This window comes from Erithacus rubecula (assembly GCF_903797595.1).
Source record: "Erithacus rubecula genome assembly, chromosome: 3".
NCBI lineage: Eukaryota > Metazoa > Chordata > Aves > Passeriformes > Muscicapidae > Erithacus > Erithacus rubecula.
The window spans coordinates 54795628-54820992 of NC_136689.1; the positions used below are offsets into that span (position 1 = coordinate 54795628).

General features: G+C 41.1%; 1 protein-coding gene across 4 annotated transcripts in view; it reads left to right on the forward strand.

Annotated features, from left to right (window-relative positions):
* The window catches only part of TNS3 (tensin 3), a 210003-nt gene that overhangs the window by 20619 nt on the left and 164019 nt on the right, over window positions 1–25365 (forward strand). The window contains exon 1 of one of the 4 annotated variants that reach the window (XM_079301980.1): window positions 15001–15146. The exons of the other annotated variants lie outside the window; for them this stretch is intronic. The gene's annotated coding sequence lies outside the window, so the exon portion shown is untranslated. Of the gene's footprint in view, window positions 1–15000; window positions 15147–25365 lie in introns of those variants that run through there. 4 annotated transcript variants of the gene reach the window in all.

Below are 25365 nucleotides of genomic sequence, written 5' to 3' on the forward strand. Positions count from 1 at the left end.
TTTTCTTTGCATGTATTAAAAGCACCAGAGAGAGACATCTCCCTGGATTAAATGCAACACTCCAAAGAGTCTGACTAATTTTTTTCAAGCTTGGAGCCATTTAAAACAGCACAGCTGGAAGTCAGAGGAGGTGACTGAATGGATTGCAAGCACAGAGCTATTCAGCATCACATGCCTGCTTTGCTACTTTTTCCAAATTGCTATTCCTACTAATTTTTAACTTGTAAGCAAGCTACCTCAATAAAATAAATTGTGTCATCTGACAACCTGACCTTGTTATATATAGTGTGACATTTCCAAACTTTGACTCTGCAGTCTGAAGAGTTGTACACTGTGAATATTCCCAGAGCTTCTTCTAATCCCTCTCCTTGGGCTACCATGGCCATTGCTTAGCCCTAAACAAGTTAGTCTCCATCTGCTGGTTTTGGTACATTCCTACATTTTGTATCTGCCTGTGAGTTTGACTGGTTCTTGATTCCCCTGACACTAGAAAAGAAGCAGCAAAACATTAGAGGTTGCATGTTCATCACTGATGGAGAGAATCTTGTCTAAATGAAATTAATGAGAGACAGAAAAGCTTCTTACTTTCCTCAAGAGTGCTTATAATTTGATGCTGCCCTTGGTCCACACAACACACAAACACAGGTTGTGAAGATTTCCTTCAGAAGCTGCTGCTTAATGGTAACTTCTGTTTAGAATATGAAGAAAAACAGAACAGGAAAACTTTCATCAATGCAAGATTCACTTAGAAGACTTCAGCTGTCTTAAAGATACTGTCTAAGTTTACCATCATGCCTCCAGAGGGAGAGGTAGTGAGAAAGAAAGAACCCTTGTTCACCAGGAATGGAGTGATTACAGAGCAGCTGACGAGAGGAAAGGGGAAGGCAGAGGCGAAATATATGGCAGCTTTCTGAAAGGAAGAACTGTTTTGCTGATACCTATCCCTCTTATTGTCTAAGGACAAAGTTAAGGTTGAATTCAGCTGTGGCAAATGGTACCTTTCTCTTGTACTCCAGATGCTGAAGCTTGTGTTTCTTTCCTGTGGTTTGGACTGGGGAAGAGTCAATGAAGTGAATGCCCTTTGGTTTGGAAAAGGAGGAACAAGGATAACAAGCAAAACAATGATAAATAGCAAAGTTAACTAGATATGTTTTCCTGAGATTTAGTGTCTTGAGGTCAGTCTCTTGAGTGGACGGGATGTACAGGATTGTATTGATGGAGGTGTCCCCTTCCGCTGTAAAAGGGAGAGTATAGGGAGGATTCTTTTTGCTAGATTTCTCGGACTAAAATGAAGAGCAACAAAATTATATCTGTGAACTGTTTATTGATAAGGAAAGGTAAGTGTTTTTACCGAAGGGGGATAGAAAAGAGCGCAGAGAGGGGAAAAAGCGAGACAAGAGAAAACCAGAAGACAGGAGTAGCGTTACGGCAAGAACCCCGTGCGCTGTCAGCATCAGCTCGGCCGATGGAGCGTGTGTGTGCTGCAAGCCGCGGTGAGCCCGAGCAGCTCTGGGGCTGTGGGGCTGGCCAGGGCGAGCAGGGGCTGTGCGGGGCTGGCCAGGGCGGGCTGGGGCTGTGCGGGGCTGGCCACGATGGGCTGGGGCTGCGGGCAGCGCTGGGAGCACGGCAGGGGATGCGGGTGGCGGCGGCGATGCCGGGGATGCAGCGCCGGGAGCACCCGGCGGGCGCGGGAGCGGCGAAACAGGGCAGGACAGGTACGGACAGGGAAGCAGGACCACAGGGAGGAAAAGGCCGGGGGGGGGAGCAGGGCCAAGCTGAATCTTTGAGCGAGCCCCTGATCCCTCCAAGAAAACCCAAAGGTATGTTCTAAGGTTCCTCCCACAGCCCGAATTCCCAGGCGTTTTTTTCCCAGGCGTTTTTTTTCCTGGGCATCCAGGCATCTGCTCCACTGGCCAGTGGGGGATCGCTGTGAGGTTCTTGACCTCCGGTACTCCTGGGCACCAACTCTGGAGCTCTTAGGCTCCTACTTCAAGCTCTTGGCTCCTACTTCGTGGGGTTATCTGAAATAAGCAAAGCAGCTAATAGTTAAAAAGGTTATTTAATACAAAGCACATCTTATTACAAAGTCTCAAAAGGCACCGAGAAAAGCAATGGCAGAAGCAGTAGCAAAGCAAAGCCTGGCAAAGAGCAGATGGCTGAAAGCCAGAATGGCTAAAAGCACCAACTCTCCTCAATACATACTCTTATATAGGATTTTTCCAACAAGCTAAGACACCAGCTCAGACCACCACTCCTTAACCTATTAGAATTCTAGTTTCTTAGCATGCCAGGTTACGTATACAACCACACATGAGACCTAATATGTTCTGTCTGAAAAATGTAAGCAATATTCTTACTATAGCTCTGTTATGTCTATGTCCTGTCTACAACCATGGTCCTGGAGCCTCTTCGGAAAACAACATTCTGTTTCTCAACCTTCACTAGAACTTGCTCTGCTGCTGTGGAATCTAGACCTTTTACTTACTAATAGCATTAGAACTCACCCTAAAACTTACTAACTTACTTCTACTTAAATGTCTACTTTATGTGTGAGTGACTTAATATACTTCAATCCATCTAAAGGCTTTAATTCATTCCCTGCACTTCGATTTCTCTCTGAAGAATTCAGAGAGACCCCTGGCTCACTGACTCCAACAGATTGCTTGCAGCCTGATCATGGAAACTTCTCTCCTGACTGGCTGCCAGGCAAAGTCTCCCCTGGGAAAGGGCTTCCAGCACATGCACAGTCCTTACAGCAATCCTTCAACTCATGTATAACATATGTTGAGGCATAAATAAAAATTGGGTTGGTCACTCTCAGGAGCATCAGCATAGTTTGCATCCTTCAGCTATCTCCTGTTTTCAGGAAATCTGAATGAACTATCCAGGACTGAAGTTGCCGAGTTTGAAAACTACTAGAAAAAATCATTGAGACACAGATCCAAAAGCAAGGTGATTCTTGTACTCACAAGTAATAGTTATAAAATCAAGCTAAAAATAAAAGTAACAGAGACAAATGCACTGTCCAAGGCTGCTAGAGCCTAATTCCTGGTTAGATCTGCTGCCTCTCATTACACCTAGCTGCGAATTTTCAACTCGTCAAGAATTAAACAAGAATGTGTTTTATAGTGATTACTGTGTTTCTATTACTGAAAGGCTTCTGGGAATACACGAACAGCTACAGCCAGAGCTGAGTAAGAAAAATCTAGCAAATTTTCATGAGGGCAGCTCTGTAGTAGCTATGTTTCAAAACCTCAGGCAGTTCTGATGTCACTGAGAGGTTCTTTTTAAGGGAGTAAATATAAATTAAACATATTGCCATGGTTTAACCCCAGCCAAGCACCACTCAGCCACTCACTCACTCCCTCACCAGCTGGACTGGAGAGACAGTTGGAAAGGTAAAAGCCAGAAAACTCATGGTTTGAGATAAAGACAATTTAATAGGGAAAGCAAAAGCTCTGCACACAAGCAAAGCAGCACAAGGAATTAATTCACTTCTTCCCATGGACAGGCAGGTGTTCAGCCATCCCCAGAAAACCAGACCCCCACAGTTACTTGGGAAGACAAACACCATCACCCTAAATGTCTTCTCCTTCTTCCCCACACTTTATATATTGAACATGATGTCATTTGGTCTGGAATATCCCTTTGGTCAGTTTGGGTCACCCATCCTGGCTGTGTCTCCTCCCAGCCACCCCAAACTTCCTTGCCAGTGTGGCAGAACAAAAAGCAAAAAAAGGCCTTGGCTTTGCATAAGCACTGCTCAGCAACAACAAAAACAACTCTATTATCATCTCTGTGTTTAGCACAAATCTACAGAATAGCCCCACACCAGCCACTGTGAAGAGAGTTAACTACCCAGCCAAAAGCAGCACACATCCTCTTTCATGATCATTAAACATTAAATATTTTTAAAATATTTTTATAAAGAATAATCAGATTAAAGACAACATTGCTACTGCAATTTTTTTTACCTCACTATAAAATTTTAAGTAATTTCATTTTTATTTTAACTGCTCTAGCTGATTCTTAGAGGCAGTAAAGGAATCACCTTTGAGGCAAGTGCCATTTGAGCCACCTATCCACTTGGGGAAAAGAAAGCTATTGACTGGTGAGCTTCACACAGGAGCTGAAAACTCCTCTTGTAATGGTTAGTATAACCTCAGAAGTTAAGATGATTTGGTTAAACATCTGAACAGCCTTCATAGAAGGGAAGGGCCAGAGATGCTGAGAGTGTGCCCCAGAGCCACATACTAAACACATTATTTTTTTCAAGTGTCAGCCATAATTACATGCATTTCCACTGTACCCACAAAGTGAATACTTTGACACAAAATGCTGTTGATTGTGTGCTTCATATTACAGACACTGACACATTGCCAATGGTTTCCCATGCAAACATCAGACTCACAGTGTCCTCCAGATGTCAGTGGCTAAAACCATGTTGTAATTATGGGGTTTGGGGTTTCTTCTATTGCTAGTTGGTACTCCTTTCTTAATTCTGGTATTTGTAATTCCAAATTTTCTTGGTGAGAAAGAATTAGAAAAGTGATCAATATTTTATTTTTCTGCTTAATTTTAAATTATTTTCTTTCCTGCTAGTCTTCTCTTTTTGGCAGTGATTTTATTGTTTAAAAAAGTGCTTGGAACTTGTCTTGAGTGTGTCTTTCCCTGGTGACTGAAATGAGAGGAAGCATTGTGTATGTGAGGCTATAGAATGAGTTGAATGGAAGGGGATGGTTTAAGATGTGGTGGTGTGTCTTACTATGCTTAAGTCCTGTGCATTTGATATTCTTCTGCCTATGGAGCTGCAGAAGAAGGTGCAAATTATCTATGGGATGCCTAGATCTTCATGTCAGTGTTATTTACAGCTGTCTGCCTACAGCACTGTGAAAGCTGAAGTCCAAAGAGAGGTGGCAGAAATACTTCACATCCAAGATGCCATCAAAATGTGTGCAAATTATTAAAACCACTGTAAAAACTTGCTCTGATGAAAGATGCTAATGTTATAATTCCTCATTCTAATTTCTGGAATTAGTGTTCTAGTTTCTAATCTGTCAGTTGGTTACTTCTGCTAGATAATTTCCTCCTAACAAGGGCAAAAAGTTTTTGTAAGTTATTATTTATCTATCAAAACTTCCCCCCACCCCCCACTAAATAGGAGTTAGCTTTACTGCTAAAATCAAACAATTGACATTTAATAGGAATTTAAATAAATAAATTTAATTAAACATGAAAGCTGATAATCTGGAGATAGTTCTAAAAATGGATCAAAGAGAAGAAATTACAAACTTAGCAGAGGAGAGTGATTTAAAATGACTGTGCAGTGACAGGCTTTTATGGAAATAGAATGGCTTGAGCTAAGTAAGAGGGCAGAAAATTGGCAGAAATGAATGTAATTATGCTTTATACCTAGAGTTTATATGCAAATACTCTGGTGGCAGAAAGACACCCCAGGTTCTGAGTGCTACAGGCCTTGCAGATCAAGAATAAGATAGGAGTGGATCCCATTTAGGTGGGATTAACTATGCTGTTAAATTACAGAATGAGCACATTCCCAATTGACAAAAAGGTGGATACTAGCAAATATAGAGCAAAGCAGGCACTTTATACATAAGCTTTAGTAGCAGCAACATATGTGATGATCAAAGCTGAAGATAATATAATGGTGCTATAAAGTAAAGAAAAATAGTTAATACCGAAGAAGTAAGAAACAGTATTAATCCCAATAGTATTCATGGTAGAAAGGACAAAAAGCATAATAGTGAATTACACTAGAAATGAAAGAGTTGTTCATGGTAAACCTTAATTTCAAAGCACAGCACTCTTCAAACTTGATTAATTTCTCAGTTATTTCAAAGTTGTTATTTACATGATTCCCTGATTTCTCTGTCAAGGTAGCTGAACAGGGGACAAAAATTCCTATCTTCAAAATTTTGGCAAGTATTTTAAAGGTAAAATTAATATGTAGAGTACTCTTAGTAAGGAGAAGGCAGTGGCTGACAAGACAGGATTTAGAACACCTGGACATGAGTTAATACGCTAGGAAAAATAGTTATATATAATTGTAAAGGCTTGTACAGATTCAATGTATATCACTTTCAGTCATAACTTACCAAAAATAGCAAGATGCATTGGATGTAAGAATAAATACATGGATATAATTATACCTAAAGTTAGTGGTATTGTGATAAACTGTTACATGCACATAACCACTTACCCCTCCTAAAGCAGCTAGGGCTTTGCTGTAAGCAAGTGCTGTTATCTCATCTATACAAAATAAGCTGTGACCTGAATACAGTTCTTGCTGAACATGTGTCTGGTTTGAATGATTATTAAAAACTCAAACTGAAATGCAGGTTATTTATAAGGTTTGGCATTACATTTATTTCTTCAGCATGGACAGATGAAATTGAAATGGCTGAGTCTCTATTCAGAGATCTCAGCTGTTGGAAGTACCTGGGCAGGGTAGTAGTAGGGCACCTGCACTGCTGATTTTAAACTTGGCCCTGGGACCTAAACTGAGGAGAAGAAAGTAGCCTTCCTTTGAACAAAGGCATTCTCTTTCTTTACTTGGGTTTAGTTTCAGATCTATCATTACCAAATGTCAGACATGAGATCCCCCTCCACTCCTATACTTATGGACTACAGAGCAGTTGTTAGAAGAATTCCTTAGGGCACAAGAGTTAAGGTTGCATGATGCGCATGCTTAAGGTTTCTGAGGCAACATTTCATAACAATAAATTATCTGTTTTTATCTTATTTCCTTTGGGGAATATTTTTTGTGTAATTTGGTTAACTGATACAAGGATTCTAAGTGTGTGCCTATGTGTGTATATAAATACATACCCACAATTATCCCCAGGCAGAAATGCAAATAAATTGCTAAAGGTCAACAGTTGCCCTGTTGCTGAGTCAGTAGTAAGAGGCTCTCTGTTGATGAGCCAAGGAATTATGTTTTCTTAGTTGCATTCACTCAGATAAGCTAGCTGAATGTGAAAGAAAAGTCCTCTTGATGTCTCTTGGATGCTAACTAACGTGTCTTGAAGATGTGTTTGCTGCTCATCTTGTAACTTCTAGAATGCATCATGAGAGTATCCTAGGTGACCCAAAAAATGTGTACTGTATTCTGTATTTCCTCTACATCCATCTGCAGTGTTTGTGTTACTGTCACTAGGAGTAGAAAACCTGGGAAATGGAACTGATTCACAAAAAAGGAGGGGTCTGGGGTCCCTTTAAAAGACAAACAACAGAGATGCAGAGACCTCTCTTGTCACTCTCTGGGCTCCCATGGAAGTTGCTTTGGGCAAGACTCTGATTAGAAACCTGAGAAGCTGGATTTTGCAAACCAAAACTGTTTCAGAGTGAGGACCTTTCTGCAGCTGCCGTACCAAGATGGCACTGGTGGGAGCTGGGGCCATCATTCCTCAGCGCTCCATGGGTCTGCTTTCTTCTCCCCACTCCTCCCCTTTGGGACAGGGACCTGTGACAGCAGCACTGACACTGGCTGAGAGCAGCAGGAGGCAGTGAGAAGCTGCACTGACCTCACACCACCATGGTCATTAGAAGGAAGCAGGGGAGCTGACCCCAGGCTGGAGCCCCCCAGGAAATGCCAGCACACCCCATCTGCCTCCAGAACTGCTTCCTGTTTTTTGTTCCAGGGGGAAGGTTGAGCCCACAAGCAGTGCCCAGCTGAGGCAAGAAGGGAGAGTTGATCCAGCCCAGCTGGTCTTCCCTGGCTTTACTGTCTCCTGCCTGCCAAGAGGATGGCAAAGTCTCTTCATGTGTTCCAGCCCTTGACTATCAGGTGCTGGAGTGTGCCAGCTGCCTTTGTTGATGGAATTTCCACTGTTGGAGAGATAAGGGTTAGGGTGGGAGGGCTGCTGCCATTTTCTTCATTGTCTTTAGAGCCACACACTCTTGGTGGGAGGTGTCACTGCCATTTTAAGTTTCTCTGTTCCCAGGGAATTGGACAGATTTTGCAATTTTGTACCTAATGATTATTTTCAGTCATTTTCCCCTGTTTCTGTTTTGCTTGTCAGTAAACTTATTTTTTTACTTACATATACTCATATTAATTTCTCCTTATGGGTGGCAAGAGATTGGTTAAAACTGAGAGGACATAGCCCATGTTAGAGTGTCTCCCTTAACTTGTCTTAAACCAAGATAGCTGGCATCTTGTTTTCTTTGTTCCTGGGGAGTCCAAGGGTTTCAGCAACTTTGTGTCTAGTGGTTATTGCTGTTCTCTTGCTGTTTGTTTTCTAGTAAACTGTTATTTTTTTTCACTTATATCTTCATCCATTCATGTCTCCTTATTGGTGAAAGGGGAGTGGTTAAAACTAAGGGGAGGTGTTTCATTTTGGCATGTCCACTCCATATAATTGTCTTAAACTAAGGTGGCCTGATAAGTTGTCTTCAGATGTTCTGTGAAGCTCTAAAGATGACATTGGTTAGAGCATGGTGCTAATAACACCAAAGTTGCAGGTTCAATCTCTGTATGCACCAGTCACTTAAGAGCTTGATGATCCTTGAAGATCTCTCCCAAATCAGACTGTTCTGTGATTATGTGAACAACACTGTGAACTCAAGATACAACCTTTAGTGTATTTAGAGTTGTTTGAGATTTTGTTGTACCTTTTTTTATGGGGGCTGTTTAAAATAGAACCTTAGCAGTCTAATAAGTTTCTTTTTCTCCTCCTCTTACTGCATTTTTGCATTTGTTTTTAAATATTGGAAAAGAAAGGAAAAAGCAATCACAAAAATCTGAGTCATGTGGTTAGGTTACCACTGTACATTTGTCTATACTGGAGTAGGCATAGGAATGATCCAAAATAACTATAAACTTGATCAAGCTGGAAAGAGAAATTCCCTTATTGTGAAAGAAATTTGAGTGAAGGATAACATCCCTTATTTTATGTTTAGTTCTCTTCTCCATACTAAAGAGAGAAAAGCACTGTACCTGGCTCATTTCAGAGGTGCTGCTTCTGGAATAATGTACGATCAAGAAGATCTGTCAGTCTGTAAATTTGATATTTATCAGTTGCTCTGCTGACATAGGTAAATAAGTAAATAAGTCTTGGCCATAGCAAGTTTCTGTAGTTGTAGGCAACATCTTCTTCTGCCTGTACTGTTCATTTTATCTTGATTTTTGCAATAATTTGGTGTATTTATAATGTTTTGAAGATACTATGCTGAGGTTTGGTATTGAACAAATAGGTAAAGCGATTCCCATGTGACTTTTAATTGTCACTATGCTACAAGTTTTCCTCCTTATTGAACAGTTACAGTTTTGGTTTGTCTTGCAGAGTTGAATGTAAGTTCTGGGAAAATCCAACAGGGTGATTTGTGTCATGTGTTCACTCAGAGCAATGTTGTTCCTCTGTCTATTTTAGTATAGCTAATTGAATGTACTTTCCTAACTCATGTTGCTACAGTTATGTTATTGCAACTCTTCTGATGTTATTGGACAGCATAAGCTCACCAAACTCAAAATTTATGTCTTCTTCTCTCTCCATATGATTCAAACTGGGGAGAAAAACACTATTTTTAATTTATAAGCTGGAGCAGAGAGGAAAAGATACAGGAATTTGAAATAGCATCGGGTACCTCAAGCCTGGAGGCAGACATGTCTCAGCTCATAGGAAGGTGTTTTGTAAAAAAATTTTGTCTTGTTGCATCTCCCTTTCACAATATACATTTGCAGGTTAGATTCTATTCTTTGGGGTATATTCTTTGAATCATATCATTATGAATTACAAAGAAGACAGCATATTCCCTGAAAAGAGCAACAACCAGACCTATGATTTATGAGAACCATAGATGAGCCATTTTTGTACAGCTGACGTTATAATGAAAGCCTAGGGATCTTCCTTGAACTGGAGGTGGTGTGTAGGATTGTAAAAAGCAGCCAGGAGTTGAGTCACTGGACAAAGATTTATGCTCCTTGGGGCATTGGTTTTACACATTATAGAGACATAGCATACTGTGCTTAAGAAGGGATAATTATTATTGTATTTGGTTAAATAAATTTCCTGTTTATAATATTATCCTGGCTCCAGCTAGGACAGGGCTAATTTTTTCAGTAGGCAGGAGGGGGCATGGCTAGGATCATGAGGTTATTCAATGCCACCTCATGTCATTGCCTAGGATGGGGGAAGGAATTCTCTGAATCACTCTCTATTTTGTATACTGGATTGCTACTGTTTATTTTCTTTTTTCATTGCTGTTTCCAGTAAATTGTTCTTATTTGATATTTATTTTTTGTGCCTCCAATTCTCCTCTCCAGCTGCCAGATGGAGAGGGAGAGTGGGAGGGGGAGCGAGCAGAGAGGTGCCTGGGTTTTGGTGGGAACACTTAATTGAGGAGTACCATTCCTGAACTACATTAGGTATTTAAAAACTGTGTCTCTATCTACCCTTATCTAAAGCATCTTAATTTCAAATTAATGGCTGGAACCCGAGTTGTCTGGCTCTATATTCTAGAAAACAGTGGTGACTAACTTACAGTCTGTTAAGGTTCTAAATGGACATACTAATTTATGAGTATTATGTATGACTTTACTGATAATTGGGAGCTGATACTACTGGACCATAAGCAGGAGGTAGGATGCTCTGCACAGGCTTGAAGAAAGCTTGCTTTCTCTTCAGTTTAAGGAAATCTTCCTATTTCCACTAGTAACTAGTGTAAACACATACTGATGTTATTCCTAGACACTTAACGTGTACAGAAGATTCTGTCTCAGAGCTGTTATCTCTAGAAATTGTTCTGTGTTGGACCCTGTTTCACTGTATGAAAAAGGGAGATGGAGGAAGAGAAATATATTACTTTGAAGCTCCTGTGCCATCAAAAAACCCCAGCAGTTCACCAATACTTAGAATACATGGAGAAATGCACTGAGATTTGAGGAGGCATGTTGCAACATCGTGCTCTAGGTTATTTTTTTTAACTTTGTGTAGTCAATTACAGAAACTTTTGTATGTTCTGCACTAAATACCCATTCATGCTACACTAAGTATGTGATACATAGCATTTGATTCAGTTGCCTCCCATTGCAGGAGCTGAAGAACTGTGCAATTGATCCCTGTTTGTGGAACTTCTGTTTGAGTCCTATGAGAGAACTGATTTGACTTTTGTGAAGAGTAAAATGGGGCAACTGTTTTACTTTTTATTTAGTTCCCTTTCCTACTGGTTTTCTCTGTATCAAATAACACATGAATTCCCTCAGTCAGTACCACAAGACTTGCTTTGAAAGCACTTCTGGAGTTTGTTTTTTTTTCTGGATTACAGTTGTGATAGTATATGTTAAACAAAGCATCAATTATACAATATATTAGAGGCTTTTCTGCACCCTTCTCAATTTTACTTTTAAACTTGCCAATTGCAGTGTTTTTTACTAGCTTCTTCTTAACACTTATTAAAGCAAGGGAAAAAAACAGAGAGGAGCAGTTCTTGGAAACTGGAGAATAACAATACTGGAATATGTAAAGTACCAGGAATTTTTTGTTACATCACAGGGCATCATGAATACCCATATAGTGCTCATTGTATCCTAATTATATAAATGAGCCAACCTTAAAACTGCATAGTCCTGTTTTTTACAATTATTTTCAGCATGCCTGTACTATCTTGTAGAGGGTGATGCAGAGATGCACTTATAAGGCTTGCCTTGCAAGCTGATAAATTGCAAAAATATAAATATTTATTAGGAACATGATAAATCAGTACAGGGAGAAAATGTTGTAAATACTGTGAAAGATTCTTCTTCTTGTCCAATTTTTTATTAAATAATCAGAGTACCAATGAGAATCAGATAATTGATACAATTTTTCTGCAGCCCATAGCTTCAGTAGGTATGGACTGAAGTTATTCACAGTTTAGAGATTTTTCTTTTGATTTTGTATCAACTGAACATTTCAGACAGTTAATGCAGATTGACGTTTCATTGCTGCACTTGTAACACAATCATGGGTGTGTTTGATAAGTCAGCAGATTTAACATTAAACTACCACAGATACCATCTGTCATTTGTACCAGAAAGTCAGTGATGGAAAATAGATTCCTAGAACATAGAACATGGGTTGAAATATGGTCCATTGGTGTGGTAGCTTGAAAATTTATGAAATGGTGACTTAGTGCCCAAAGCTGACATATGCAGGGGCAATTCATAAATCATAGAATGGTGTGGGTTGGAAGGAACCTTACAGATCACCAGTTCTGTCAACAGTACATGAATGAGATGATTATTACTTGTACAGCACTGCAGCTATAAGGATTCATTTTGCCGAGAATGAAAAGAAACTATAAAACCAGTTTCCAGAGAACACTGTCTTTTTCTTGTTGCAAATAAAAATGTGGTGGTTGTTCATGCCAGAATACAGAGCTGCTGGAGAGACATTTATGAAACACTGTAAATTCTTATGCTACTATTTATGTTAAATTTGAAGCTACTTAAGGTTATTTTGTGATCTCTAACACTGAAGTCAGATTACAAATTTATATTAAATAAGCTAGTTTGAATTGAATATTCAGAGATTTGCTCAAGGGAAACTTGCTATCTATCAAATACTCCTGGTGCAAATTTGATCTCTCTCTGTATATATGCCTTATAAGTAGTTACAAAAATGCAATCACTGTGTGTACTTTACACACATGAACGACTACTGTTCTGGTTTGTGTTTGTGTTATTTAAGGAAAATAGCAATAGGACTGAAATAATTTCATGTGCCCTGATTTCTGTGTAACTTGCTCTCTAAGCTCTTGGTTGCTGTAAAAATAGATGGTTTGTTTCAACACAGTGATAACTGACTGAGCAATCCCTTTTCCTTCAGGTATAAAAACTTTATTTGTTCACCTGATACAGTACTTAAATTTGGTTGCTTCTGTAGAAACCAGTAAGAATAAAGAGGTAACCCAATGTGCAAAAGGTATAAGTCACTAACATAACTAGACTTACTCCATTCTTTGTAATATTTAAAAGTGTTTGTGATGGCATTGAAATAGAAGACAAGACTATTTTGATACCAGGTTAACATAGCACACAGCAGATTCCTTGACTCAGCAAGTTTGTATCTGAGATGAGGATTTAATGTGGTCAGTGGCAACATCTCTAGGCAGGTTCAAAAACACTGAAATGTCTTTAAAATACAGACACAGATTTTCCCCTTTCCTACCCTTCTCCACTCCTATGAAAAAGTGATGAAGGGAGGAATTCACAAAATAGAGGTGATAATTACAGCTGTAAACATATAAGAAGATATTATTTACCATAGACATACTATAAAATGTAAAGAACATTTATGCTATGCTAACACTGTGGTATTAACCCTACACACTGAACTTCCTGGCACTGAGCCTTCACATTGCAGATGTAATGCAAAATTACTTTTTTTCCTTCAAGGAGAGTCATATGCAAAATACGTGCATCTATAAGCTTTTTACTGCATATATGTGAAGTATTGCCTAAGTGCAAGCATCTCAAAACCATGTATCAGAGTGCTAAATCATGATAGTTTAAATTTCAAAAAATATTATAATTTCTGCCTTCTTCCTTGGAAGTCAAGTTTTGAAATTTTTGCTTGAAAGCTAGAAGGTGATTGTAATTCTGCTTTTGTTTTGTTGGTGTTGCAGGTACTTTATCTGCCTATTCCCATAATATGAAACACTGCAAAAAACAGACTTAGCTTTGAACTTTGAAACCCATCTCTGGGATCTCTAGAAATCTCTGTTTCTTGGTGGTCCTTTGCCCTCACTGCAATGGAATTGCAAATATTAGCCACTGGTTGCCTAAATCAGCCAGGGGAAGTGCCCATTGCTAGAATAGACTGGCTGTAAATCCAGCCTCTAAGAGTAATAAAGAAAGGTGTTTATTATTGCTTATCACTTGTATGAGCTTGTTGCTACACTGAAGTCACATCAGTAAGGACACTGTCTAGGTGAGGTCCTAGGCAAAAGAGGAATGTTCAAATCCTTTCCTTTGTCACCAGTAATATGCATTCACATCAAGAGGGGCCTCAGTTACCATCTGACAGTGTGGTGTGTGTTGGCAAACCCAATACTATTTACTTCAGTTAATATTTGATTAACTACATATATATATACATGCATATATATATATATATATATATATGCAGGGAATGGCCTCAGGTTGTACCTGTTTCAGCTAAATTTCAGGGTACCTTTAGGGTAGAAATTTTACACCAGAGGGATGACATGAACTCTCCCTTTTTGCATCTAGGATAAAACCTCTGCTTTCTGAAACGTGGAGCAAAAGGCCAGGAGCACTTGCGTGCCCTCCCTGCCCTGCTCTGTGGCTGTGTTATGTCACGGAAATTGCTCCTTATGTAAGCGGCAGCAGCTGTGAAGCAGCAGGTACAGAGGGCAGTGCCGTGTCAGTGTCCTGCAGGAGCTCCAGGTGCGGAGCTGCCCTTTCTTGAGCTGCTTCAAGGGAGAGGTGTGTAAATAGCATAAATATCAGTGCCGTAAAGAACCGTACTTGCAATGACATATGTACACAGGGAATCTACAGCCTCGGGCAGCATCCGAGCAGTGATTTTAGGGATCATCTTTGCGTCTCTGGTGCCGTGCTGAGAAAGTCAACAGGTGCAGAGCTCTGGGCACGGAGCTGCCTTCGGCCTCCTCACTGCGGCCGCTCTGCCCGTGGGTGTTAGCCTGGCTCCTCTGCCGGCAGCCACGCCGAGCCGTCCCGCAGAGAGCTAAATGCTCCTGCTCCAGGAGCTGCAGCTCCTAGCCGTGCACTTAGGCTCCAAGCCGCCGGGGCAGAGGGAGAAAAGCCGAGCCACGCAGGGCCCAGAGCCGGGAGATCCCCCACCCCCTTGCCCAGCAGAGCAGCTCCCAGCGAGGCGGGCGGGCTGCCGCGGGGAGATGGCGCCAGGTAGCAGCTCCGAGCAGGGGGCCGCTGTCGCCGCCTCAGGGTGAGGGGCGGCGAGGCCAGGCCGGGCCCGGGCCGGCATTGCTGCCCCGCACCCCCGCCCCGGCCGGGAGCAGCGCCACGCGCCTCTTCCACAGCTCCTCCTCCTGAGCCTTATCGAGCGCCGGAGGCGGCTCGCGGCGCGGGGAGCGCAGGAGATACAAACAAGTGTGTGCGGCGCTGGGGGAGGGGGAGCCCTGCTCCCCTCCGGGAAAACGAGGTAAACTTTGCGGGCCGTCGTGGTCCTCGGGAAGCAGAAGAACGGCGCGGGGCTTTGTTCCTAGCGGAGCGGAGGCGATCCGGCAGCAGAGGAGAGGGGAGTGGAAGGGAGGGAGGCCCTTCGGCGGGGATTGAGGAGATGCCCCCGCAGTGGCCGCCGCTGCCGGGCGCCCGGAGCGCGTTGGGGCAGGAAGGGAGCAGCTCCCGGTGGTGGGGCCGGGCAGTCCCGAGGGATTGGGAGCCCGTGCACCGGGACAGCGCTGGCGAGTCGGTGTTAGCGGGAGGGGAGGTGGCGGAGCGGCGCCGCAGGGAGGGCGGGATGGCGGCGGGCGGAGGCCGTGCCGGCCGCGGGAGCCTCCGCGTCTCTCTGCGCGCTGGCTCGCTCCGTGCCGGGCAGCTTAGTGGCCAGGCACTCGCTTCTCTCTTAGAAAGTTACCGCAGCCTGTGGGTTTGTCAGGCAGGGGGACCCTGGTCTGGAGGTGAGGTATGTCCGCCAGCGGAGAGCCCCTTTCCCTCCCGCTTTGCTCCCGGGGTCGCCGTCACAGGCAGCCCTTGCTGCGCTGCCCTGGACCACTGCAGCGCTTCTGTGGTGTGTGTGTGTCAGAAATGGTGCTGGCTTCGGTACCCACCCGGAGCTTTCCCCATGCCCAGCTTTTCTGAGCTGTAGGCGGTGTCTTGCCATCACTGGCTGAAACTTTCAGCTGCTTGAAGTTCTCTGGTGCCTTTTTTAGATAAATGATCCTTCCTGAGGGTTGAGATTCAGGGTTTTTGTGTGTCTTCTGACAAACGTCCAGGTCTTAAACAGCTTTTGGCTTTGGTGCTGGCCAGTAGCTCAGGCTCCACAGCTGTGATCCTCCATGTCGGGTGGTCTGCTGAATGCTAAGGAGTTGCACCTTAACCGAGAGTCGCATTTCCAAGCCTAGAATTAGGTGAGAACTACAGTATTTTCTATAGCTTGAATTTTTATTTTGGAATGCTGCTTTTATGTTTAACAGCGTGAGGTTTCTTTTTTCTTTTTTTCTTATTTCTTAGTGCTGAGAAGTGCCTGGTGGTAGTCATTACATTTGTAATTGCAGTGTTTACTTTCTGCTATGAAATGAAACAGTAGCGAGAGCTACAGAAGCTTTGGGACTGTTTTATGTGATGCTTGATAGGAAAGTTCCGTGTGCTGCTCAACTTCGACTGATTACAGATGTCTCAAGCTGGCTAATTTTTAAAAGAAGGAGCTACAGGTAGTCTAGGCTAAGCAGGACTTTTGCTTAAACTAATGGGATTTTTGATGGGGTTGAAGCTGTGAAAGAGAACCTTTGGAGTATTGAAAATAGTGGGTTTTTCATCCTACATAGCCAGAATTGGCTTTTTTTTCTTTTTTTTTTTTTTTTTTTTTTTTTTTTTTTTTTTTTTTTTTTTTTGTTTTTTGTCTAACTAAATTGATTACTTCTAATAGCTAATGCTTTTTGGAAGGTTTAATTACTAATGTAATTTGTGGGAAGGACAAGTGCCCCTGAATCAGTGCTGCATTGCCAAGAGTTTTCTATGAATTAAGTTAAAACGTTCTATTTCAGGTTAGATTGTGTATGTGCCCCAGGGAATTATTATTTAGATAAGGCAGTGGCCACAAGTAGTTTAGGTGTTCCTTGCAATCTCTGATTTAATCCAAAGTACCTTTCTGCAAGTCAGACTTAGTTTTACTAAAGCATCTGTGATATTTTGGGGTATCATCACCATTGGCATTACCTTCTTTGGCCTGCTCTTGTTTTCTGGTCATTCAGAAAATGTTTATATCTGGAACACAGAACCCACAACAGGGATCTTTCTCTCTGGGCTGCTTGCAGGCTGGCTTGTGAGCCTATTCCTCAGGCTCATCTGCCTCTGTGATTATAAGCTCCATGGCTAGCAGATCAGAAAATACCACCAGATAGGAATATAATAATGCAGAATATTGGCAACATGCAGCTTTTTCTTTCGCATTATAAAACGGTGAGGAGTGTCTTAATCTTTTCTGTCTGACTTTTCTTCTCTGGAAATGACCATAATGACAGAGAATGAGGGTATTTTTGAGAGATGAGTGGCACTTATTTGAGTAAAACCATGTTAGTATAATTACCTATGCCTCTCCTAAATACATTCTTTAACAAAAAGAGAAATGGTAACAAAAATAGAGTAGTTCTGAAATTGCATAACAGTTGTAATGAAGGAAAACAAATGTAAGGAAATTATTTTAGAAGTCAGTAAAAGTACTATAGAAACTTAATAATTTGTTGGCATTTAATTTTAGGGCTTACAGTTTAGTTTTATTCCTGGTGAGAATTTCTAGTGGTGTTTTTCTGGCTGCCAGTTGAATAACAGGATTGTTAACTCATTAGCATTTTGTAAGTATCTTCTGATCCTTACTGAGTGCCTATTGAGAATATACAATTTCTCTTGTAGCAATCAGCGGTGAAGGTGCCTTATCCATCAGCTTCCCAAAACTTGTCATAAATTTACAGCTTTATTTATTTGCCACAATTTTGCCCTTTCAGTGCAACTTAAAGATTGCATGTTTATGTTTGTGTCCTGATTCTGGCACTGGCATTGGCATCTGGTATTGAGCAAAATTATGAAGATCACAATGGAAATGCCTGTATGTTAAGTAAGGTACTCATGTTTTTGATTTAAGAGTGAGAACATATTGTTTTAGTGAAATGGCACTGTAGAGCAATTCTTGTTGTTTACCATCTGGAAATGTTTGACATTTTTAGCCTAGTGTGGATCCATAGGCTAAACCTGACCAGCAACAAGGAAGTGAAGCCTAGAAAAGAAGAATCTTTGCAGGTCAAGTTAACCTTAGTTCCTGTGCCTCCATGCAGAGAGCTCAAATACAGGACTGAAAGCAACTAGAAATTACCATGTCATAATGAGAGTCTATGTATCAACTACACACCTGAGCTATTGCTGAAAAGTCTCTTGGAAAATAGCTCTTGATGGAGACTTTCCAGCTGTGAAGGAAGAGGTGTGGTAGGAGAGGTGGGAGACAGGGAGTGATTCTGTTATTTTTTATTTTATTTATTTATTTATATATATATATATATATATATATATTTTTTTTTTTTTTTTTTTTTTTTAGTTTGGGCTGGATTTAGGATTTTTTGTTCTATTGCTTCTCCTGGTCTTAATACCTTTGTGGGTGCAAGGTGAAAAGCAAACCAGGTGACTGGATAGCCTCTCTGAAAGTTAAATTTGATTCCTGCTTAGTTGTTTCTTACACAGCATGCCTGTAACAGGGATTCCTGTGTAAGTATTTGCAGGTGTTTGGCAGCAAATTATTTTAATGAGGGGTAGGGAAAGCAAGCATCTGGGAAATGTCAAAGCTATTAAAGGTTTTGGTAGGCCAATGTCCCCAAAGTGTAGCCTGCCATTTGTTGATGAATAAAAACTGAGTTTTAGAAAAACAGCTTGCAATATGATATTTTACACCTAGGGGTAGAGGAGGCTGCTGTTTCTGATAAATGGGAGTCTGAGGTTTTCTTATCTTTATGGTAGTGTGAAGGAGTCTGCAGAGATAGTGGTAATACACTTAATGCATCTAGATGCCCCCTCACCCTTATATCCCACTTGATTTGGTAGTCTTCTGTATTGATGTATTTCACAATGTAACTGTGCTTTTAAAGTTGCTGGTTTTTTCACAGCTTAAGAATATATTTGCATACTCAGGGCTTGTTAACTTCTAGAAAAGAGCATAGCTTTCTTTTCTGTGCTTATATATTAAGCCAGAATTTTTGTAGTCTGCAGGGTCTGTTGTAGTGATCTGCCAGTGATAGGAAATTTACATTGTCTTGCCTCACAGGGATTAGGTGTCCACCTTTGTTTTTTCTTTTGCTCACTGCTCCCTCTCTCATCTTGCCTACCCCACCATGCTACTGTCTAATTACCCTGCAGGTACAGACCTGTGTGATAACAGAATTGAGATAATGAATTGCTGGAGGCATAAGGTGGCAGATTGATGCAGCAATCTAATGGGCAGATGTGTTGATGCAGCCTGCTTTCAGTGTGCATCCACTGAAAAGGATGTGAGGAAATCAGGCAGAGGAGGGGAAGGTGATGTCTTGGTAGTTCCATGACCTGCACAGACACTGTCTTAGCTTTGGGGATGGCAGAAGGAGGATGTGAATCCATTTAGGAATGTATTTATTTGTGATTTGGGGAATAAGAAAAAGAACAGTGGTGTTTGGAGAACAGTCTCTTAGGGTTTATATGTTGGGAAGAAACCTCTAGAGTTTAGCATTTTAAGTTTAACTTTCTGTCTTGCATTAATTTTCTGAAAAAACAAAACTTTGATATCTTTTAAGCCTTAACTAAAAAAGTAAAGTAGAGACCATATTTTTCCTCCCCATTTAGTCAAATCTATATGCTTGCAGACAGAGTGAAAAGGTGATTTTAGACAGATATTTTACTTTAAATTTAAATGTTGTATTATGGTTTTCCTTGAAGGAGATAATTTTAGTGGGGGAAATTATGGTATCCTGTGGTGTGAGTTTGAGCTCTTTTCAATACAAGGAAGAATGTACATTAGACTGTATATGAAATTTTCAATGTACCTTGTGTACTTTACGTACTATTTCTCAGACTCTGTGCTTTGTAGGCATATTATTATCATTGATCAATAGAAGTACTGCATTTATAGCTTCTTTTTAGTTGAAATAAAATTAGTGGCCTTCCTTCTTGCATAGGTCTTTCTGTACTTGTTTTTTTCTGCAGCTAGTACTACTAAAAATCTTTAGAGGAGATAAGGTAATTTGTGTGTAATTTGATGAGGGATGTTTATATTTGTGTAGTACTGCCTTGTTGGATACCAGGGTCTCTGCTGAAATATTTTCTCTATCAGCATTTCTTTGTGCCTTATGAAGCATGTTGCAACTTTTATCTTTTGGTTGACAAAAACAGGTTTTTGCAAGGCTTCTTGGTTACCAAAATAAGACATTTTTGTGTCCTAGTAGTCCTTATTCATCTCAGCTACTGCATTTTGGGTGTCTTTTTGTGCACTGAGGTTTCCATATCTCTTGTTTTAGCGATCCAGCAAGTTGCTGCAGTTGAAGGTGACCCAGAGGCCACTTCCATCTGGCTTCTCACCTGTTCTCTAGAAGGGGTGAGCAGGGCCAGAGAGCTGTGTTCTGCATTCTGCACCTTCTTTCCTGCTGCTAGTCAAGTGTCCTGATGCTGCTGTTGCTTCTTGTCCTTGCAGAAGTGGCTGTATCCTCCTTCTCCAGTCCTCTGGCAGCAGGAGTGTTTGTAGCTCAATCCTCTGACATACCGAGGTTTTTTCCTCTTTCAAGGCTGTGGCTGTGTTTGTAGTGGTTAGCAGAGTTAGGCTGCTGCTGTTACACAGAGGAGTTTGTAGTTCAGCAGCATATGGGGGAATTGAGGGCAACCCACTGTCCAGAAGGGGAGTAAAACTGGTGTTGGAATCTGAGACTAGACCATTGTGGTAAATAATCCACTATTCAGAGAGCCAATATAGATACCACAGCACTGCATTTAGGGTGCTCATTGCAATCTGGAAGAAAAGGTAGAGAAGGAGCTTGAAGGTGTCCACATCAGAGGACAGTGTATTGGCTCAGAGGTCTCCCAGAGGTCTTGCCTCTTTGTATGCTGTGCATGCAGATTGTCCCCTTCCTGCTTCAGTGCTTTAGTATTAAGTGCAATTGCTATAGTAGGAGAGACTGAGATGTCCTTGGGTCAGGCATTCCTGGCTGTTTTATACCAACCACAAGCTAGTGGATTACTCCATTAGAGATTTATTCCAGAGCTGGATGATTTGTAAGGCCTGGCTTACCAATGTTAGGTTCTGTATCACATCATGGGCCTCTGTTTTCTGCCTCTCATGGAGCTAGTGAAGAGGGAGACATGATCTGTGTTCCACAGCCTGGTGTGACTTTTCCCCTAATTGTAAATGAGTTATGGAAATACAGCTTTTGTGAATGCAAGCTTTTGATGAATGGGTGATAGTGATTTGGTACAGGATACTTTTCTAACAGGCAGTGTCCTGGAAATAGTAGCTATAAAGAATATCTTTGTGGGTATTGTGTACTTCTGGGAACACCTGAGTTTCTGCAAATACGTGCTAGGTTTTGTTTACCTGATGAATCTGAACTTTTCTGCAGTGTTTGCAATTGAAATGTAATTTTTAACAAATTGTACGTCTGCCAGGTTATGGGTAATTTTGCCATTTTAAAATTAATTATATGTACATGAAGAAACTTTAGCTGCCTGGATTTTGGTAACAAACTTCCCTCTGGCTTTGATGAATGAGTTGTTACTTTATTATAGCTAATAAACACATAGACAGTTGTAGTGGTAAAGAAATGAGAACCTAGGTTTATGGTTTAATTAATTGCTATTTGTTTTAGTATGTAAATAATTCAATCAGTGCTTGAAAAACCTCTGAAAATGCTTTAAGAACACAAAGTATTTCACTAAGTTAGAAATAAGTCATTCCTGGGGGATGCTATCTTTTTTTTGCAGTCATTCAATTATTCTTGCAGTTATCAGCCATGCTCAGTTTCTTGGACTATTTTTATTTTCAGTTGAGATGGATTGGATTTGGAAGATGAACAGTCAAGTACAACCTATTGCCGTGGGTTCTGGGGAACTTGGTATTTTCAGTGGTAAATTCAGTAGGGTAGGATGTTTAACATCAAACTCTGGGGAAAAATGTAGGGTTTTTTAGCTGTAGACTAGATTTTAAGTAATAAATATTTAGATTAGTGGATTTCAGTTGTACCATTGAGATTGTTATTAGACTGTTTCCTAAAATTTCTCTCTGTTTTGTCTGGTGTAGCCCCAATATTAGGTTTTTTTTTTTTTTTATCTGTACAGTTATAAGCATCTAAAAAACCCTGCTATTCTATTATAGCTGCTCTTGCTTTTTGAGTATGATTTGTTGAAATAAAAACTCTCAAATATCAGCAATATGCACATTTTAGAAGTGCATTTTCAATCCATAAGTAAAATATAACACATAAATAGGACAAGTCTTACTTTTTAATGACTGTGTGAAGAAATGACTGACAATTCTGTAGTTGTTTTCAAAGGAGCTGCATGTTTTGTGCTTTTTGTAACCTTGCAGGTGTTCCCTTTCAGCAGTGGCCTTGCTTCAGTTGATTCCAGCTGTTCTGTGTTATTTTGAGACCTTTTTGTGTTCTGCAGTATATTATGGATGCTAATATTCTTTTACTTGTCTATTTTCATTCTGTCCTATATACTGTGGTTATGTAAAATACTTTGCTGCTGCCTTGCTGCTCCTTTGCTGGCCTGTCTTCCAAAAGTATATTTAAATGTGTAAGCTTGAATCTTATGTTAATATTTCTCTGTCTGTATTCAATTATGTATGTGTTTCAAGACATTAATGATGGGGTAGAGGAGGAAACAGGTTTAGCTCTGGCTTGACACTTTAATATTCTTCCACAGAGTTCTTGCCTTTTGCAGTTTAAATATCCTGCATTTTGAGTCTAATACTTTGCTTTTACTTCTGTGTTGCTTTCTGGAATGTGCTTAATTTGTGATATTTTCTCCCCCCTCCCCCCATCCCAGCCTTGGTAAACGCTGGACTTTTCTCCAAGGAGTAGCTTTGCTGAAGCACAATAGCTTTATTGTTAACATTGATAAAGTGCATCATGGGATTTATAGTTCCATCTAGGAAATGAACCTCTAGAGGAGTTATGCCAGAAGCCAGTTAAAACTCCATTCCCCACAAAGTGCAAAAGTAGCATGTCAAAATCTTTTAGCTTTTGCTGGGTGTATTCTTTTTTTTTAAATACCTGCTTTTTCTGCTATGCAAGGGTATTTTAAAGAAAAGAAATTTTAAAAAATTGCAGTTTTTACTTTTTAATTCTATGTCATTGAAACACTTTGACTGTTCCTTATGTGTATACATGCTGTTACTCTATTTTATTTTGAAATGCAGATGTTCATTCTGCCCTGAAAAGGGAATAGCTGTTCTCTTTGTATGTTAGGGTCATAAAGTGTGTCAACAAAGTGACCTTTCCTGAAAGCTGGAGTCTAGTTAATGAGGCACTCCAGCTTTCATTATGGCCTGCAGGAGATGGTATACCACTTACCAGGAAAGAGGATTTGGTTCTAATTGGGAAAGAGTTACTGTGTTCAGCTGTGATGTTTTGAATGTGCAAGTACAGAACAGTACTTCTGCAGAAATCCAGGACTGAAACTTTGATTCTAATCTAGATTAAGACAATAGATTTAAAATGGTTGGTGATCATGTGTTGCAAGATTATATGTTGCTAGAAGGAACTGATAAAAAATCAGAAAAATATTTGAGAATTATTTTCTAGTGGCTCTGAAGATGGACATGCTGCTGCCCAAAGCTGGGCCAGTTAGAGATGATGGTAATGCCTCTGTGATGAAATATTTAAAAAGAAATCAAAACAAAGTGGGGGCACCAGTGTTTTTCTATCCAGAGAAGAGGAGGAGGTGAGAACATGTCAGGGAAACAACATGGAGACACCAAGGTCAGTGGAGAAGGAGGGGCAGGAGGTGCTCCAGGTGCCAGAGCTGAGATTCCTCTGCAGGCTGTGGTGAGACCATGGTGAAGCAGCTGTGCCCCTGCAGCCCATGGGATCCATGGGGGATGCAGAGATCCACCCACAGCCCATGGGGATCCATGGGGGATGGAGAGATCTACCCACAGCCCATGGGATCCATGGGGGATGCAGAGATCCACCCACAGCCCATGGGATCCATAGGGGATGCAGAGATTCACCCACAGCCCATGGGGAGGTGCCCACACTGGAGCAGGTGGATGCCTGGAGGAGGCTGTGATCCAGTGGGAGACCCGTGGAGAGAGGGATCCCTGCTGCCAGGCTGGAGTAGCCTGTCCTTGGAGGACTGCACCCCTGGAAGAGTGACCCATGCTGCAGCAGTTTTGGGAGGACTGTCTGCCTGTGGGAGGAACTCACATTGCAGTGGTTTTGGGAGGACTGCTGCTTGTGAGATTGGTACCATGCTGGAGAAGTTTACAGAGAACTGTCTCCTGTGGGAAGAGACCCCATGGTCTCACAGGGGAGGAACTCCTCTCCCTGAGCAGTGGAAGAAAATCTCATGTGATGAGCTGACCAAAATCTCTACCCTCTGTCTCCATGTGTTATCAGTGGGAAGAAGTAGGCATTGAGGGGAAAAAAAAAACCCCGTTTATAAGGGCTTATTTTGCTTTTCATTATCCTCCTCTGATTTTGTTAGGTACAAAGTAAATTTATTACTCTAAGTTGAGCCTGTTTTGCCCGTGGAATGTCTTTTCCTGGTCCCTATCTCGGCTCATGAATCCTTTGTTATTTTTTTTCTCTCCTCTGCCCGTCTGTAGCAGGGGGAGGGTGAGCGAGCAGCTTTCATAGGTGCCTGGCGTTTGGCCAGTGTCAAACCATGACAGTATTGTGGGTAATCATTCTAATTTCAAAGATTTTGACTTTTTGCTCTGGGAGGGACTGGAGGGATATATATATGTGGATGGGAGGTGGTGAACATTCCTCAAGGGGATTAATTTTGAGGTGACTTAGACGCTTTGATCCTTTCCATCTGCAGGTTGGCTTGTTTTAGCTTGCTAATATAGGGATAGCAAATTCTCGCCTTCCTTTTATGTTTGGAAAAATGCTTATAGCCCACACATCACTCTGTAATTGGGGAGGGATTGTTCATTCTTGCCTGCAGGAAGACATTTCTCTGTCTGCTGACACGGAGTTCCAGACTAGATAGAGGGAATGAGAGAGGAATGTAGATGGGAAGCAGGGCTGCACAACAACTAAGCTACAACTCTTGAAGAAATTGACACTAATTGTCCAGAACAACATGGTGTATTCTGCAGGATGAGGGAAGTAAAATTGCTTGGTAGCACTCCAAGCCTCCTCTGTATCTCAGTATATAATGTTGTGGCTGTTTGTAGTACTTGGTTAATGTGTAGAAACTTTAATGAGTTTAGAAAAAATTTATTTATTGGCAATCCACAATAATTAATTCTCATGAACGTGTTTTTCGTGTTTATTTCAGTTTCAGACCTCTTAAATGTGGGTAGAAGGGATCATACACATTTATGTGACCTGAAAATAGACAAGGGGCTGGTGATAGCAAACTTTATGCTCTGCTTTCCAACCAAACATTTTAGACTGTTATTCTTGTTCTCTGTTGAACTTGTTTTGCCCTGTCTCCTCTCAAGTTTCTCTTAAGTCAAGATTTTC